This window comes from Ambystoma mexicanum, chromosome 6p, assembly GCF_040938575.1.
Source record: "Ambystoma mexicanum isolate Mex_15411 chromosome 6p, UKY_AmexF1_1, whole genome shotgun sequence".
Taxonomy (NCBI): domain Eukaryota; kingdom Metazoa; phylum Chordata; class Amphibia; order Caudata; family Ambystomatidae; genus Ambystoma; species Ambystoma mexicanum.
This window is the reverse complement of record NC_090935.1, coordinates 47,140,692-47,159,576: the sequence shown is the minus strand read 5'-3', so window position 1 is coordinate 47,159,576 and position 18,885 is coordinate 47,140,692.

Below are 18,885 nucleotides of genomic sequence, written 5' to 3'. Positions count from 1 at the left end.
CAGCCTGCTGCCTTTAACCCCCCCTCCCCCATGTCTTCTCATTCTTCGGTGGCCTGTCGCTCAACTCCCTGTGATCATGAACAGAACTACAAGGAAATAGAAAGGACCCCCTGGAGGAGGGCACACCCACGAAATAGATGAAAATCAAACAACAAGGTCCACAGAATCCAGATAAAAAAACAATCCCTAATTGCCTCTTCTTCCCTTTCCTGCCCAAAGTATGTCTGCACTACCAACGATTACTGCATGCAAAGAAGTATCAGAACAAAGAAATACAACATGGAGGCAGAAACAGGCCATGGAAAACAAGGCAGCCACACTAGTGTTGCAGCACAAGGTGACCACCAGGTGTCAAAAGAGCAAACATTGACACGCAGAAGTCAGAGAAGTAGTAGTGAACGTAGCCGTGCTGCTGGAGACCGTGAGCGACGAACAAAGTGGAACGGGATAACAGACCCGAACACACCAGAGACCGCAAGGGTGAGAACACGAGGAAACCAATACAAAACGGTATCGCTGGTGTCGGGAAGAAGCCTTCTCGAATGAGGGATTGAACGCCTGGTGCGGGACTAGGCAACAGGAGAACAGAGGATGCTGCTGGACCTCTGGGCCATACCCGAATGAGGATGAGCCCATAGAAGTGGGACACACGTCAACAGATTATGAAACGAACCCGGGGTGAGGTGGGGGGCACAGACCACAACGTTCGGAATGAGGGAGAGAAGCCAGGGGTGTATGAACTACGAAAGGTATTTCTCCTCTGCGGAATATTACTATAGAAAACCGTGGGAATTCGTCTCACAACCCTTCCTTTGGCGCTGGCCCTTTAAGGGTGCGCACGCGACGGAGTGAAGTCTCACTCCGTCGCGTGCCCCTATAAATAATCGGGGCAATTCTGGCGGCATCAGAGCCACCAGGGAGCCCGCACTACCAACACTGCGTCTGTGTGTCTGTGTTCAGGGAGTGGGGGGCTCATGGTGTGGCAGTTCTCCGAGACCGCTAACACCCCCTCCCACCATTTTATGCTAGCCTAGCTCAATGGGCGCATAATGGGGAAAAACAAACGGGAACTGAAACATTTCTATGCCCATGGTCCCAGAAGGGAAATATAGAGAGCACTAACAAGGCAGGAGACCATGGGCCACTCCCAGTCCACCTATACCCATACTGTGAAAGACCCAGAGTGACCAGTGGAGAAGACCAGGAGACAGGGATTGTCCCCCCTGGCAATAGGAAAGACCAAGGGATGAGGATTGTCCCCCCTGGCAAGAGGAAGAAGACCGGAGGAGACTACTCCTGTGTTGACTAAGTACACGGGAAAGACTTGAAAGTGAGGACCAAGATCACCCCCTGAGAAGGCCAGGTGGTGACGCCATCTTGGACAGTACGTGGGTCCACCTTGTTGCAATTGCAAAGAATAATAAATAGAGTAGATGTAAACAGCCCCCCTGTGAGGTCACATTCTCCTCTTCTTGCTGACTCACAACTGGCTTCTCCAGCCTGACCATTGCACACTTCTCCCGCACCGCACCGCACCGGCTCCCCTCTACACCCCGGTGTCCACATCAACAGACTTAATCACAGTTTAATCGTCTGAACGCGTGTTGTTCTATATATAATATTAGCTTAATAATATACAGCCAATCAGGAGGATCAGAACGGGGCTTTACCACATAGCAAAAACCCGCTCCGAGCCTCCTCAGAAGTGGGAGGTTACCATATTCCCTGCCAGGAATCAGGTAAGTACGCCCCCTACATACCCTTTCGCCTCCTTCTCACCAGACCCACAACCCCAATTTCCACATCTCCCATCCACTTTCATGCGCATCTCACTCACCTTGCGCTCCTTGGTCCCTCGCCGGTGCCGGGAACAGCGGTGGCAGCTCCATCGTGGCAATGGCCACCACGGAAAGGGAGAAGGGACTATGTGTATTTTCCTTCGCCCTGATTCATGGCGGCCATCTTGCGTTGTAGATTTATTCAAGTTGAGAAACGGCAAACATGCGGTTCCTCAACTTGAAAAAAGAAAAACTATTAGCATCCCGGTAGAATGCGCTGGGATACTAATAGCAATAAACCCAATGGGCGGGGGCTTTACCGGGCCTGGGAATGCTCCAGGCAAGTTAGAAGCCCAAGCGAAGCACAATACGATGCTCTCAGCACCCCGGGATACCAGCTTCACAACCTGAGGTACTAATAGCATTAAAACCCTCTCCGGCATGGCGGATCTGGTGTTAATGTCCCGGGACCCTTGCTAGGCTTGGGCCTTTAACTCGGGCCCCAGCCAATAACCCTGGATCCAGGCCACCGGATCGGGTATTACTGATTCATTCTCATCCTTTTAGACCGGCTCTCCTTCAGACTCTTTCCCTCCTTGGCTTCCAGGACACTACTGTGCTCGACTGGGTGCCCTCCTCCATCGGGGGGTGCTAGCACCTCCTCTGCAACACTGCTTTCAGTGGGTGTTCTTTCAGGATCAGTCACAGGCTCTCCTCTTCACCTTGTTTACCTCCTCCCTCTGCAAACTCATTCCTCTGTTTGCTTTAACTATTACCTCCTTGCTGATAACACTCAGAGGTTCTGCACACTGATAACCAACTGATTAATTTCCCTCCGCCACTGGGAGGCTCTATGCCTCCTCATTCTACACAGAAGTCATGTTTCTCCCTTCCTCTACTGTTAACCCTACTCTCTCATCTCCCCAGCCCGCTCACCCATGTCTCGCCATCTTGGAGTTCTCACCTGATACTCTACCCGTTCTTCATGATAACTGCCACTGCAGCCAGCCTCAACCTCCTACATATTAGAAAAATCCAAGACTTCTCTCCTCTGGTGCCACCGAGTGAGCCCCCACTCCTCTGGCTTTTCCCATGCTCTGTTGCTCCCGTCAAAGAAGTCCTCAACTGTCTAACATGCACCTTTTTAAACCTAGTCAAATCCCCTCCCACCTCCGCCTCCTGTCACCCCCATGCAAAATCACTCACTCATTAAATTCCTGCTACTCATCTATAAATTCATCCATGGTCTTGTCCTCCCTACCCCACTACTTCACTGAATGCATCTCAATCCTTTCTAGCTCTTGCTCTTCAACTCCCTCTACCCCCATGTGACTTCTCCCACTTTCGCTGCTTTTCACTATTTTCCCCATTCCACTGCATTATTCTCCCCCCGGTCATCAGAGGCCCCCTCTTCATTGGAACTTTGAAAGGAGGCTCAAACTCCACCTTCTACTAGTGGAAGGGTCAGCCTAAGCCCCTCCATCCTCCAATCCAAACGAAAAGCCCAAGCCATCTTGTGCCCTGATACTATTCTATGTAATGTGTGAACATCTTAACACTGGCCTGAGACGCCCAATGTTGGAAGTCTTTTCTTGTCTTCCAGTGTTCACCTCCACCACCAGGGATACGCCATTCCATCCAACAATGCTCTTGTGTAAAGGCACCTGACCCTGGGGCTGCCATTCCTCTCTGTGCCGACTTAGTTATTTCTGATCAAAATGACATCATGGCCATAAATAAATACAAAAGTGATATTATTATAATGATAAGCATGGCGTGGTAGTAAGATCTAAAAGGTGACGCAGTATTGTCATTCCGCAACTTTCCATGCCTTTTGGTGCTCAGAAAAAAACATGTTTGGAGCCCTGGCCCACTTAAAGCCCCAAATGTAACTGGTATGTGGAAAAGTACAAAAGTGTCATATTTCGGCAATTGCTCCATACATATGTGGGTAAAACTGCAGTGAAAAAGTGTGCAGAGTCACCACGCTTGTTCCCCAGTTCATACTTTGTTTGTGCCTCAATGGGCCTCATTACAATAGTGCCGATCCAGAAACAACGGTGCCGGTATCATTACAATAGTGCCGATCCAGAAACAACGGTGCCGGTATCATTACAATAGTGCCGATCCAGAAACAACGGTGCCGGTATCATTACAATAGTGCAGATCCAGAAACAACGGTGCCGGTATCATTACAATAGTGCAGATCCAGAAACAACGGTGCCGGTAAGCCTACTGGCACCAGTGTTTTCCAAGGGTCAGACTTGACGGGCGGGATGGCACCCACTGGCAGAGTTCTCAAGCAAGCACTGACGCCATTGTTAACGGTGCCGCTGCTCCGCTATCCCCATTCCCATGGAGTCCTGCAGGACTCCTAACAAAACTACCAGCGCCTGACTTCCCGGCCGCCGTGGTTGGAATATCCCGGTGGCACCAGCAGGGTTACGGTAATTCTGGCATTCCAAGTGATGGTAAAGGTATTACCGCTTTGGTGGTCAGGATACCACCAACATTGTAATGAGGCCCTTATAGTTTTGCTTCTCTAATTATGAATCGTGAACTGCAAGCAGCGAAATGGAGAGGAAAAATCAAGAAGGGGTGAGCACCCCTCGAATGACATGGGAGTTGCTAGAATGCATACATTTATGCCAAGTGGCTCTATGTCATGTGAGGAACTGATCCAGTCCTGGCTTTTCTTCTGCCGCTGGGCCTTATAGGCACAACCTTAGAATTGGGAAAACGAAATTCTCAGCATGCATAAGCCAGGACTCTTTACAAGGGGGTCATTATAAGTTTCCCGGTATCCTGCCGGGAATACCGTGAAATGTGCTTACCGTTTCTGCCATCTGATATCCTGGTATTACCACGAAAGTAAGGGCGGTCATTCCCCATTCCATGGAGTGCTATAGGACTCCACCAAGGGTAATTCCAGCATATTTCTGCCGGTGGTGGCGTGATTTACCTCCAGCTCTTGGCTGGAGGTAAATCGATGACCGACACCGGCAACATTGTGTTTTCCATGTGTGGTAAAAGTGCCGGTACAAGAGTTACCAGCAGTTTTAACAGCATTTTTACCTCAGCGGGAAAACTGTAATGACCCCCCCAAAGGGTCACCCATGACATGGGGCCATTTGGCAGCCATGTTTTTGCAAAACCTTTCACTAAATCAGCATTCCATGGAGCAAAATAGTCGAGTATTGGGACAGATTTCCCAAGATTTGTAGGATCTTCAGATGCCTGGTGTGGGAAGAACAAAAGACAAATGAGCTGCCATAGAACACTGCACCCACAGTTACCGGCTGTTGCTAGTGCCCAGAGACTCTACTCTCAGGCTCAACAGATCTCAGCTCGGAGTCCTTTTTTTTGTTTAGCATTCTAGCACATTAGAGTGTGATTAATGGCTATAGACACATCTGTGAGTGAGGAGTGGGTAACAGTTGTAGTCTGCGGCAGCTCCCTTAAGAGATCTGAAAGGCCAGTGATTTCAAATTGAAGAGGCTTGAAACTCAACACTGTGCAATGTCTACACGAAGGTGATTGTATCGTGCATTTTCTTTCACTGTGTTTCTTTGACTCGGTAGTACAGTTTCAATACCCCCTGCATTTTTCCATCAGCACCCATAGCCAGTTAACCATCATTAGCTCATGCCTTCGCTGCACCACCTTGCTTTCTTACGGGCAATGAATTGGCATGAGACAGTAGTTTCAAATGGCAAACTTGGCTGCAGTTTTATTTCCACAACAAAAGAATCATTGTACACATTTCGTGAAATCCAGGCTGCAAGTGTGGCGCTTGCTCCGTGTCCGACCTCACCTGCTTCCCCCTATTCCTTTGTATAGATTCCATAGTAGGCCCAACTCTCCCGACCCTGTGTGCCTGAGCCTATCCTGCCCATGCAGGTGTCAGTGGGTGGGAGAGCGCTGTTTCTTTTTTGGGGGAAGCTGGGCCTTTGTTGTTACCACCAGACGCCCCCGCCGTTAGGCTCCCAAGAGGCGCTGGTCCGAGAAGAGCGAAGACCCTTCCGGCTTCCTTCTGGCTCATCCGGAGTCTGTCTTTTGTGCTTGGCCGCCCAAACACCGCCATGCCTCTAGGTGGGTTACCGCCCACCATGGCTCCCCCTCTTTCCTGTTTCCTTTTACAGCTCCAGCAATTTAGTACATATGTTCCAGTAGAAGAGCTCCATCCCCATTGCTGACAGATGCACTCTATCTTTTAAAAAATACTCTGGGGTTTTTAAGTTGATCAGGCCATGTCTGATGTGTTGGAAGCCTCTGCCCTTGCAGAACTTTGCCATGGCACCATTCAACTTTTTCCTCGATTTTTCGACCGCCGAGTGGTTCTCAGCCCCCCTCCATTCCGCCCTGGGAATCACCTCTGACCACACGATCTCAGTTTTACCCAGCTGTGCTGATATCTCCTGCAACAGGAGCATTATGTCCCTCAACAAGACCCCCCTCCCCAAGTAGGTCAAGTCGTTCCCACCCAAGTGGATCACCAGCACATCTGGCCTTTGCTGCTTACCCAGCAATTCTTTTAGCAGCCCCTGCAGCTGTGCCCATTTCATACCTGGCACACCATGCCACTGAATTCGGAACTCGCCGGCTGTCTGCTCCTCCTGCTGCGGTGTCTAGCTCGCCTTGGCCTTTGAAATAAACGAATGCCCCACAACCCAAACGATGTGCTTCCTCCTCCTTTGCACTGCTGGTAATGAGAAGTAGAGAAAATGGCATGTTAAATCACATTTTTTCGGGTCTGATATACATTTTGAAACACCCTAACTTTCCTTTTCTCACTCTATACTTCCCTCCTTGCCCCAGTTTTCTCCTCATTTGGCTTTTCTCACCATTTCTACGCCGATGATAATCAACTCTTCCTCTCCTTCTCTTCCTTCTCTACTGACCTCTGCCTTAAACTCTCTTCCTGCCTTACTGCAATAAAAAATTGGATGTCTTCTCGCTTCCTTTTCCTTAACACTGATAAAACTGAAGTCGTTTTCTTCCCCTCCAACTCTCTTCCCCCTCCCTCTCCTCCTCCTTTCATTCATTTTCCCCCATCTAATCTCCCCATCTCGGCCACGCTCGCAACCTAGGTTTTCACTTTGACTCCTCTCTCACCTTTTCCCATCACAACTCTCTCACATCTCGAGCCTGTCACTTCCATCTCTTTAATAATCGCAAAGTCCACCCCTCCCACACTTCCCATACTAGCAAACTCTTAATCTCCTCCCTTATCTTCTCTTGCCTCTTCTACTGCTCCTCCTTACTCTTTGGACTACCTACTTCACATCTCACCCCCCTTAAATATATCTACCACTCTGCCGTCCACACCCTCTATCTCCTCTCGCCCCGTGACTCCATCTCTGCTTCCCTTTCCTCCCTTGGCTGGCTTGCCTTTCACTCCCAACTTAAATTTCACTTCCTCTGCCTAGTCTTTAAATCTCTCCATGGTCTTGCTCCCCCTTATCTCTTCTCCCTCCTCTCGTTCTACACTCCCTCCTGCCCCCTTCGCTCTGCTGACCACTTCCTTCTCATTGTTCCTCCTTCCCCTTGTGCCACATCCCGTTTCCGCTCCTTCCATCTCCTAGCCCCTCTACACTGGAACTCCTTACCTCTCTCACTCTGCTCTATCTCTACCTTTTCCACATTCCGATCTTCCCTCAAATCTCTCCTTCTCCGTTTCCCGCCATGAATCCCCTCCCCCCTTCCTGCTCCCCTCCCACCTTGCCTTATCTCCTTGATCATCTCCCTCCCCCCCTCCCCTTCCTCCTCTTCCACTCCCCCCTCTCAGTTCTACTGCACTACTCTTCTTCTCCTATCCAGTTAATTGCTCTACTTATTGTTTTGTTGATCTGATTCTCTATTGTAAATTGGTAAATTGCTTCTACTGTTACTGTTATAAAGTTATTGTCATATGTATCCTGTTGTTAAAGTGTGCAGCGCTTTGGTCTAAAGCGCTATATAAACAAATTAAATACAATACAATACCCTGACGACCATCTCCCCAATTTCATGATGTCCTCCGCCCCCAAGCCCCCGGCTGCTGCGGAGGTGGCAGCCCCTATCCGGAACGAGTGGGTCCCGAACCAACCCCCTGTCAACCCCATTTTCGCCAGAGCCCGCTCCATCACTTTTTTGAACTGGAAGTGGCTCAAGGCAGAGCCGTCCCTATGCAGAAGCAATGGTGCCCCTGCTTCTGACGGCTGCCGTTGCTGGAGAAAGTTGGCCAATGCCGCCACCGGGCACACTCGGCTCATTTGAATGGCCTGAAGCGTCAGTGCCACCCCCTTCCCCTTTTGGTCGGTCTTTGACCTCCGCACATAAATGACCACATGAGTGCTGCTCACTTGCACATCCATCAAATGTAAAAACCCGTTCCCTTTGCCCTCTTTGTTCTCAGGCACCAGCTCACTGACCCTGAGTGCCCCAAAGAATGCTACAGTAAAGGCTTCTGTAAATAGTACCTTCTCTGCCTCGCTGTTGCATACTGTGTCATGGTATTTGATCAAACCGTGCAGTTTCATAATATCGGTGGGCCGCCTCTCGTCTGGCTTTAATGCCGTTTGCTTGGCCCAGCCTCTCATGGCCTGTGCGATGTAGTGCTCCTTGGTGGGGTCCTTTTCACCCTTTAGTTTGGCATAGCGCGCTATGGCCGCCAAATGGTACGTCACCCATGCTCTGGTTTTTCCCATCCTCCAGCACCAGCCCACAAAGGCCCGTACCGCAGCCTCTCCCTGACCCTCTAGTAGCGCCTCTCTTTGGAATGTAGTAAAACGCTCCCAACATGCCCTGTACCCCTTAGCTGTACCTGGTGCCAGTGCCGTGTCTATCAAAGCACTCAGATCACCCCAATCATTCCCCACTATTCTTCCTTGAATGGCGCCATCACCTTCCTCACTTCTGGGCATCTTTCTCAGAGTTTTTCCCACTGTAAACGAGACAGAGAATCAGCAGCCTTATTTTTAATACCGGGAAGGGAATGTGCCGTGCCGGACCTCAATGTTCAAAGCTAGCAGGCATTTGATGAGTTCCCTGAGCAACTTCAGCACTCTCACATTGCTTGATGACCCCAGATAAATAATCTGCACTACTGCCAAATTGTCTAACCACAAGGAAGCTTTTTTGTTCTCCAAGAGTTCCCCCCACAACTTAAATGCGACTACAATGGGGAACAGTTCCAACAGCGTGATGTCCTTCGTGATTGCTTTCCTATGCCACTCAACCGGCCAGGCCTTGCCGCACCACCTGACCCCCAAGATTGCCCCAAAACCAAGGGACTCCGATGAATCAGTAAACAGCTTGAGCCTCTCGCTGCTTGCCCAGTCCTCCCTCCAGATGGCCACCCCATTTGATTCTGACAGAAATGTTTCCCACATCCGGAGATCCTCTTTTATCTCGGATCCCAACCGGACGTGCTGAGAGGCGTGCTGCAGCCCTACCGTTTTTAGCTCCACACTTCTGGCAAACACGTTGCCTGCTGGTTTTACTCTCCCCGCGAAATTGAGGTTACCAGCCAGTGACTGCAGCACCCTCAATGTTGCTTTGCTTTTCCCCATCAAGCCTTGTATCATGCTTTTCAGTTTGTTCTCTTTGTCCTGCAGGAGCCTGCATTCGCCCTTTACTAAATCTATTTCAATCCCTAAAAATGTCCGAGTGGTGGCTGGACCCACTGTTTTCCCCGGCGCCAACGGGACGCCCAAGTGCCCCATCAACCTTTGAAATACCTCCATGAGTGCCCTGCACTCATCGGTCCCTTTCTTACCAATGAAGAGAAAATCCTCAAGATAATGCAATATTCCACCCTCCTTCATTTTTTCTCTCACAGTTAATTCCAAGAAGGTACTGAATGCTTCAAAACAAGCGCATGAAATGGCACAGCCCATTGGCAGGCGTTTGTCATAAAAATATTTCTTGCCCACTTTGAACTCCAGCAAATGATGGCTGTCCTTGTGGACAGGCAATAGTCTAAACGCTGACTCTATGTCTGATTTCCCCAGCAGGCCCCCTCTCCCTGCTGCTTTTACCATTTGCACAACATCTTCCAAGGAGGCATACTGTACACTACACAACTCCTCCGGCATGCCGTCATTCACTGAGTGCCCCTCTGGGAAGGAGAGGTGGTGGATTAGGCGGAACTGGCCCTTATTCGATTTTGGGCACCAACCCTAGTGGTGACACCACCACATTGTCCATGGGAGGGGAAGAGAAGGGGCCGCCACCCTACCCAGCTTCAATTCTTTCTCCCCTTTCTGCTCCACCACCTCCAGCATCTCCAGGGCTGACCGCAAGTTGGTCGCCTCTTTCAACCCTTGACCTCCTGCCCCTGGGATCTGAAAACCCCACATGAACCCTTGCCACAATAACTTTGCATCCACCTTGTTGTGATATATATTAAGAAAAGGAGTCATGGCAAGGAGTTTAACTGGTGTGGTTAAGTTCCCTTTAATCACAATTTTGTCATTCACAGGTTTCTCAACATTGTGTCTCCTCGTTGGTCCCTCAGTCTCTTTTTGCCTTCTCTTTGGGTTTACTGTTGCTTTTATGCTTAGCCTCCCTTGCCGTGGCGTTGCGGGCCCCGAGCTCCCTTCCCTTGGGTGTTTGTATCTGCATGCTTTCCCATAAGGGCAGTCCCCTTCAGCAAAGCTCCAGCAATCTTCTCGCTCCCCCTGGTGGGTTGCTGCCCGCTACACCCAGGAGGAGGGCCCGCGAAAGGACCCCCTGCCTCGCTTTGTGTCGCCCCTCTGCCTCTCCATACCCGGGATTTATGCCCCTTGTTGTTTGTCCTCAGGTTCCCTGGCGGGCATCATTTTGTCAATGTACTCCCCAACAGCAACCTCATCCCAAGACATTGCCGGCCACACTTGATTTTCAGTCTGAAGCCCCGATCATAATCCAGCCACCCTTCACCCCCATACTTCAGGTATAGATCATGAATATACTGCTCATAAACTGCCATTGCCAGGGCATCCTGCGGGCATCTTTCTAGCATCACCGACATGTACATTCTAAAAGCTTTGAGCCAGTTGTGAATGGTATGCTCCACCTTAGCACTCTCCCTGTCCCTTTTCTCTTCCTCTTTTTCCGACAGTTCTTTGAAGCCTCCCCCTAGTGGTACCATCCCCAGTAAGTCAAAGATGTCCACAAACTCCTTTCTCCACAGTCTCCCCTTGGTGGCCCATGGAATGTGCCACACCAGAGTATTGACAGCCGCCTTCACCGGTGCGAACCCCGGCATCGGCCTTCCATATTGGGTTACCTGCACCCAGGTTCCCCCTGCCCCCAAGTTGTTTGGACCTGCTGCTGACAGCTGTGCCTGGTTCTCGCCTCCAACCTTGAGAGCCCCGGGCCCCTGCCCCCACCAACGTTGTCCCACCTATGCCCCTGCTGGGGCTATTGGTGCAGGTTGCTGGGCCTCCCCACTGATATTGAGAGCCCCGGGCCCTTGTCCCCACCATGCTTGACCATTCTGTGTCCCCGCTGAAGTAGCCACCTGAGACAGCTGGCTGACCCCGCCCAGCTGGACCTGCGCTAGGCAAACCGACCGAGAAACCCCCCCCTGGCGGAATCCTGCCCCTTTGTGGCATTTGCCCAATCCCCCCATTGGGGACCAAGGCCTGATACATTCCACCCATAGGCCCCCCTGAGCCTTGAGTCATCCCCTGTTGTACTACAGCACCATTACTATTCCCCCAAACATCCAACATACTAGCATTAATAGATACATTTGGCACTTGCCCATTTTTCCCCCCTGCTTGTATACATTCCATGAACATACCTTTGACCATCTCAAGGGATGCAGGTCCTCCCACAGCTACATCCACCGTTCTGGTTGCAGGAGTGCTGGGTGGGCCCCCATGGTTCCTTAGAGCCTCAGCAGGTGTAGGAGCCGGTAAGGCTGCATCCTCCTGCGCCCTCCCTTTCCCTCATGGTTTCCTATTGGCCTTGCTCTGCTCCATGCTTGCCTTGGCCTTTGCCGTCATTGTCCTCTTTCTTGTCCTTTCCTGGACCTCTTCCTCCTCTTCTTCTACGCCGTGTATCTCCACCTCCACCAGCGTCCCCTCGCTGGCGCTGTCCTGAAACATAAGTGGCGAGCTGTTCACCACCTGATTGGACCCAGGCAACTCTTTACCAGATTGAGCCACCATTGTTGACATCCAGTCTGGCCCATGTGTAGCTGCAGCTAACCTAGCAATCTCCAAAAAGGCTTCCAATTCCATTCTTCAGCTGCTTGTTATCGAGCAAGATGTACAAATTTGTTCAAAAAGAGCTCCTGCCGCTGCCTCCTTGCTGGCTGTCCTCCTCAGCTCTCTTTATGCTTCTTCTGCTGTCTAAAAAACCCCTTTGCAGGAGGCTTGAGGTTCCCCAGACACGCCTGCTGTATGCTGTGCTGGGGGATGCCTTTCTCAATTGGCCGCTCTGCTACGGCACCCTGTGGCTCAGTTATGGGTGCTTGCCCGCTTGCTGCCTGTTGCAGATCTACTCCCCAGCTCTTTCACCCAAGCAGCCCGGTATGCTCTGTGCACGCGGGATACAGTGCGGCGCACCTCCTTGCTTCCGGGCGCCTGCCCGATCGCCGCACTACTGTTGGCCCTGTTCTTTTTCACCCAGGTGGCCCACGTGGAGAGACACGCTTGTGGCCCCTTTCTTTGTCCCTCGGGTGGTCCGGGCCGGTTCTCAGGGTGCGGGCCACGGCTTTTCCAAGCCCTCGCAGCTCCTTACCCGCTGGCGCTTCCGTCCACAGCCTCACCCTCTCGTCTTCTGGGGTCGCCTCCTCCTTCCGGCTCCGTGACCCGACAGGCAGCTGCTCCACGCTTCCTGGTCCACGGCTCTGCGGCCCCCTTGCTGACGCCACGCTCCAGGCACCAGCTGCGCTGCTTCCTGGTCCGCTGGGCGATCCTCCTCACTGCGCCCCCTCAAAGATAGGATTCAGGCAGGCAAGGACTCCGCACGACAAAGCTCCACGAAATCCCTCTCGCCACGAACGCCTCCAATAAAACCGAAATCCTTCCTCCACGGCGGGTATGCAGGGTCCTACTGCAGGTGCTGGATCCTTCCTGCTGTAGGACCCTGCTTGTTATAAAGGGCTTACCCCACCCCTTTCTTTTGTTTGCCCTTCGCGGGCTTTGGGGTGATTTTGGCACCGTTCCACCCCCCTGCACCCTCCCCTTACCCTGGGGGAGGGGAAAAGTTAGCGGAGGACCCTGCAGGGGTTACCATGCTGCCTCCTCCATTTTTCTTTGTTTTTCTTCTTTCCGTCGTCAGCTGCAAACTCAGAGGCAAATTGTTTATGATGTTGTACGTTGGTAATTTTACGTTTCCATGCAGGATTGTTGACAATAACACTACAATCATACTCTTTTTTCTCCAAATGTTACTGTAACGACGTATATATGTATTGTCAGGTTGATTTATTGTATGATTCGTACATGTTTCAAGCCATCGCTATACAGACCCTGTGTTTGTAACCTGACTGCCATGAATTCTCCCTTTGTCCCTCCTCCATCGCTCCCACCGTGCCGCCACCACCCCAACGTCCCAGCTTACACTTTTTCCATTTCCAGCACTGGATACAACAGTAGTTGTCATATCCCTGGGAAAGACAGAGCTAGAGACTACGTAGAGTGTCAGCAGTGGTTCGGCGGGCAGGAGAATCAGAAGATTAAAGGGGCCAGGCAGGGTTTGGCGGCCATGACGCGGGAGAAATACTAAAGTGCTGGAGTTTCAGGTTTCTGCTGACAAAGGGGAGTCATCCATCATAGCACGAGGTACGGTGAGGGGCACAGAGTTCATGCTTGAAGAGAGGGCGGGGGTGGTGGGGGGGCACTCTTGTCCACACAGCACTGCTTCACCTTGGGAGTGCTTAGGTTCAGCCGCTGTTGGAGGAACAAAAACCCTGCCTGAATTCCTCAGCCGGCTTGGCTGGGCGGATCTCCTTCCGGGTCAGAGGTCTCAGGTGCCAGTGCACGTGGACGATAGAGGCATTCATGCGTGTACCGTAAATAAAAAGCGCTCTCCTAGAAGGAAAGGGAACAGAATGCTCGCGCGTGCTCATGACCTTTCCAGGAAAATAGTCTGCCTGTCACTTTAGGACCTTGGTTTCGGCGCTACAGGGCGTAGTTGTTCTTTCTTTTCCTGAAAGCAGCCTGTACACTGCTGTCAGCGCTAGAGGCCCAGAAAAAACTGCAATGCCCTCCTGCCCGCCCCCTCACCCCCGCCCCCGGGCACCCAGAGCATCGCACATACACCTCAGCACAATCAGTATAGTGGCAGAACACAAAATGTGGGGACCCCTTTGCGAGCTATGCTGAGGGCGGGGGCTTACTGCAGCTCGGCAACAAAGCATGGGCCACTTATTTATTTATTTGTGGTTTTTATAACGCTACACTCCATGCCGGCTAGACCACCACTCATGCACAATGCGCAGGATCACCATGCTACCGCAGGGGCATGCTGCGCGCTGCACTAGGCGAAAGATTTAACTAGGTGGCTGGAAGAGCAGGCAAGAATGCAATGTGTACCGCCCGCCCGCTCTTTCCAGTCACCCAAGGCCCTTTCCTGGGTGGTGCCATCTTGATTGTGGGGTGGCAACAGGGAGTCAATCCCAAGGGTGCGAATAGCAATCACACCCCAGCTGGGAAGCAGGGGAGAGTACAGGCTCGTAACGGCTCGCAGCCCTGTCCGAGACCCTGGCCTTGCTAGGGCCTGCCTAGCCTTGGGCTGGCAGGCCGTTACCACATTACCGGCCATGCGTGGTTGCTTCAATCCACCCTTACATTTTTCACGTACCATAAAAGCAAGGGGGCTGTGCCTGGCTCCTAAGTCCTGACACTCAAATGTAGTAGCCAACTCTGTGCGTGGCCAGTAATATTATGCACAGTAATGATGCCATAAGAAAACGTCCATGCTGGCAGTAAATGGGGCTATCCTCATGTACGAGCATTCACTTGTTGGCTTTGCCATTAATGCCAGTAAAAATCTAGCACAATTGCTGCTGCCTCCTGGCCATGACAAAGGAAGAGGCCATGATATAGCCAGACCCGACAACGTAGCAGAGCATAACGTTAGGTCAAACCATAACGTCTGCTCAGTACTGTGAAACCGCTTGCTTAAAACCTTCCTGCATGCACTGTGGCAACCATGCTATTATCAGTTATCCAATTATATTTTTATCTGTTTGGATAGTGAACGGGGACCCAAAGATGTAGGGTTTCAGCTTCTTTACTACCCACACGACCGTGTAAGCCTTTTTTTCAAACACAGCCCAGTTCCTATCCCTTTTTGTCAATTGCCTGCTAATGTAGGCAGCAGGTTAGTCTAGCCCTTGAGAGTTTGGCTGCACTAACACTGCTCCAATCCCAAAATCACAGGAATCTGTCTAGATAATGAACTCCTGACCATAGTCTGATACTTTCAGAACTGGGGCCCTGCACAATCCATCCTTTAACAGGCGGGGGTCCAAGTTACCTTTTTTGGCACTTTCTTAGACGTTACTTAATTCAGGGGCATGGCAATGGTCCCATACCCCTTGATGAATGACTGGTAGTACCCAACGAGACCTAGAAAGGCTCTCGTCTGTGTGGTAAGGATGTCCCAATCCTTCACAGGCTGTTTCTTCGCTCCAAGAGGTTGTTTCTTACCTCCACCAACCAGGTGGCCTTGGTAAGCCACTGTGCCCTGCGCTATCTGGAACTCTGTGGCCTCTCTCTCGCTCTGTCTGTCAAGCCGACCTGCAAATACCCTGTTGTGAGGTCAAAGGTACTCATGTACTTGGCAGTGCAGAGCTTGTCAATGAGCTCATCTGCCCAAGGAATGGGGTGAGCATCTGTCTTCGAGACAGAATTGAGCCCCCTGTAGTCAACACAAAAGCATACTTCAGTCTTCCCACAACTGGTGTTTTAAGGGGCCAGTACCACTGGGCTATCCCAAGGGCTGTGGGATGGCTCTATCACTCCTAGGGACAGCATCTTGGAAACATACTCCTTGATGGTGTCCCTGAGCTCATCGGACATCCAGTGAATCCTGCTCTACAACGGCTTACTGTCTCCAGTGTCCACATCATGGGTGCACCAATCTGCCCGACCTGGAGTCAGTGAAGACAGTCCGGTAAACAGCAACAGTCTGTCAGTTGCGGTTCTGACAGGTCTGTGGCTTCTTTGACAGAGTTCAAGGTGGGAGTCAGCTGCGGGTATCAGTCGGCAAGACAGTTTGGCAAGCAAAGCTGGACGAATGGCTGCAGGCAGACCTACACCGCGGCTCGTGTTCAGGAATCGTTGTCTCAGCGCTAGTCGGCAGTTCTGAAGCACTAGTGGAGATGTCGCAGATGTCTTTAAGCAACTGCAGCGTAATAACGGTCAGCGTTGCAGTCGCTTGCATCTCGAGGAATTCGACTGGTTTGAAAATGTCCTTTAAGGTGGACCTCAGTAGATGCTTATCAAAGCACTTCTGATGGCTTCTTCAATGGGCTTGTGTCCTTCTTTAAGGCGGATGGCCCACAGCTGAGGAGCGTGTTGCAGGCAGATGGCTTGTCCTTGGTTGTAGTTTCAGAGACCTTCTGGCACTTCCTATCCAGGAAGCTTGCTGCAGAGCCTTGCAGGGCCGGCTGTGTGCTGGCTGGGTACCGGTTCTGGAGCGGCCAGAGAGTCCTCTGGGTTCTTTATCTCCCTCTGTTTCCTGGGAGATGTTTAGGGGAGGGATCTTGCTTCCCTCTTTGGAAATCTTGGCCGTCCTTCACTGGCAGAAGATGTAAGGCCGACTGTACCTTCGGCCAGAGTCCAAGGTTGAGTTCTTCTTTGTTACTTCATATGATCTGCCAAAAGAGGGGCCACAGTGATTGATATGATAGGTTATTTATAACGTGCTTAATACCCAGAGGTTTCAAAGCACGGACCCGGGGATCGAACCTGTGATGCTCTGTGTCATCTTGCTTCCAAGGCGAGCACGTTGCCGCTGAGCTATCCTCCCAAGACGTGACTAAGCCTACCATAATGAACCACTCCTGGGGTCCATACCATGAATATCCTGTATGCATGAGGTTATAACCAGAGTGCTTTGCAACAGGAAAGGTAAAGAGTGAAAACATCTGATACCAGGTATCACCCATCTTCCTGTCTGTTGTGGATCAAGAGTGTCTCTGGTTAATGGTTCTCTCTGTGGTTCCTGATTAAAGCGGTAGGTCTCCCTTGAAGCTGCAACGAGACTAGCCTCTCTGGCTCCTGAAAACCACATTCTTGTACCTTATGAATGGGTCAGCCTGCAAGGTGAACTACTGTACACATGAAGTCCTCGACATGACAGCCCACTGTCATAGATACTGAGGGCAGGAGCTGGCTTCAGATTGACACAGTGCATATGAAATGTTGTTGGGGTTTCTTCTCTCCTTTGTTAACCTCTACAGCCAGGCCCCATGCGGGCCTGTTTGAATTACCCACTAATTGGTATGTGAATTGCTGCCACCAGCTTCAGGGCCCAACAAAAGAGCAGGGCAGATCCATGGATCCTTTGTTAGTTAATCAGGCTGGCCATGGCAGGGTGAAGGTTTGGTCCTCCCCCTTTTGGAGATGCATTGTGTACCCCTGACTGTCATATCTCAGCTAAATATGACTTGGTGGACTTCGCCTGTAGGCTGTGTCCACCCAGAGCACACTGGTCTATGCATTTGTCATGATGTGAGCATAGGAAATGTGTGTGTGAATTAGCCCCGCACATTTTGCCCACCATCTTTCCATTTAATTAAACATTTCAAAAAAGGCGAGTTGCGTGCATCCCCACCGTGGGGGGTGGCCACATCCCTCAGAATGACTGAAGAATGACCTCCAACAGCAGTCCTAATAGATGTAACGTAAAGCCAACAGGTATGGGAGGCAGACTGGCTTTCTGGCTGCCTGGCAGAGTGGTAGTGCCTTGGTCATGTAGAGTGCCTTCTGACCTCGGATTGAAATCAATGAGTTATCTGACCAGCCACGTTGATGCCCCTGTGATGTGACTGGTTCTGTTCACACCAAAGGTTAAGAAGCATTGTTCTGGTCACATTGAAATAAATGACAGGGAGCCTGGCATAGGCTCTATTTAAAAAAAACAATGAGGTAATGGCTGAAAGGTTTAGAATGAATCTAAATCTCTGGCATTGCTCTGGGCAACCCTCCAAACCATCGCTCTTCACCTGCCAAGCTATTACAAAAGGGGAAAGACCATATGCAAATAAGGCTTGGTCCCACCCCAAAAGAGGCAGAACTACTAGATCACATCCCTTCTGCACGAGAGCACAAGCATCCCAAGACATGTTTCTACCAGTTCCATTTCAGCCAGAGCCTGGCATAGCTTTAATTTCAGCCGGAGCCTAGCATAGGTTCATTTCAGCCACAGCCTGGCATAGATTCCATTTGTCAGAGTCTGGCATAGATTCCATTTCAGCCAGAGCCTGCCATAGGTTCCATTTCAGCCAAAGCTTGGCATATGTTCCATTTCAGCCAGAGCCTGGCATAGGTTCCATTTCAGCCAAAGCCTGGCAGAGGTTCATTTCAGCCAGAGCCTGGAAAAGGTTCAATTTCAGCTGGAGCCTGGCATAGTTTCCATTTCAGCTGCAGCCTAGCATATGTCCATTTCAGCCAGAGCCTGGGATAGGTTCCATTTCAGCCAGAGCCTGGTATAGTGGCATAGGTTCAATTTCAGCCAGAGCCTGGAATATGTTCCATTTCAGCCAGAGCCTGGCATAGGTTCCATTTTAGCCAGAGCCTGGCATAGGTTAATTTCACACAGAGCCTGCCATAGGTTCCATTTTACCCAGAGCCTGGCATAGGTTAATTTCAGCCAGAGCCTTGCATAGGTTCCATTTCAGCTAGAGCCTGGCATAGATTCCATTTAAGCCAGAGCCTGGCATAGGTTCCTTTTCAGCCGGACCCTGGCATAGGTTCAGTTTCAGTCGGAGCCTGGCATAGGTTCCATTTCAGCTGGAGCCTGGCATATGTCCATTTCAGCCAGAGCCTGACATAGCGGCATAGGTTCCATTTCACCCAGAGCCTGCAATATGTTTCATTTCAGCCAGAGCCTGGCATAGTAGCATAGGTTCCATTTAACCCAGAACTAGGCATAGGTTCCATTTCAGCCAGAGCCT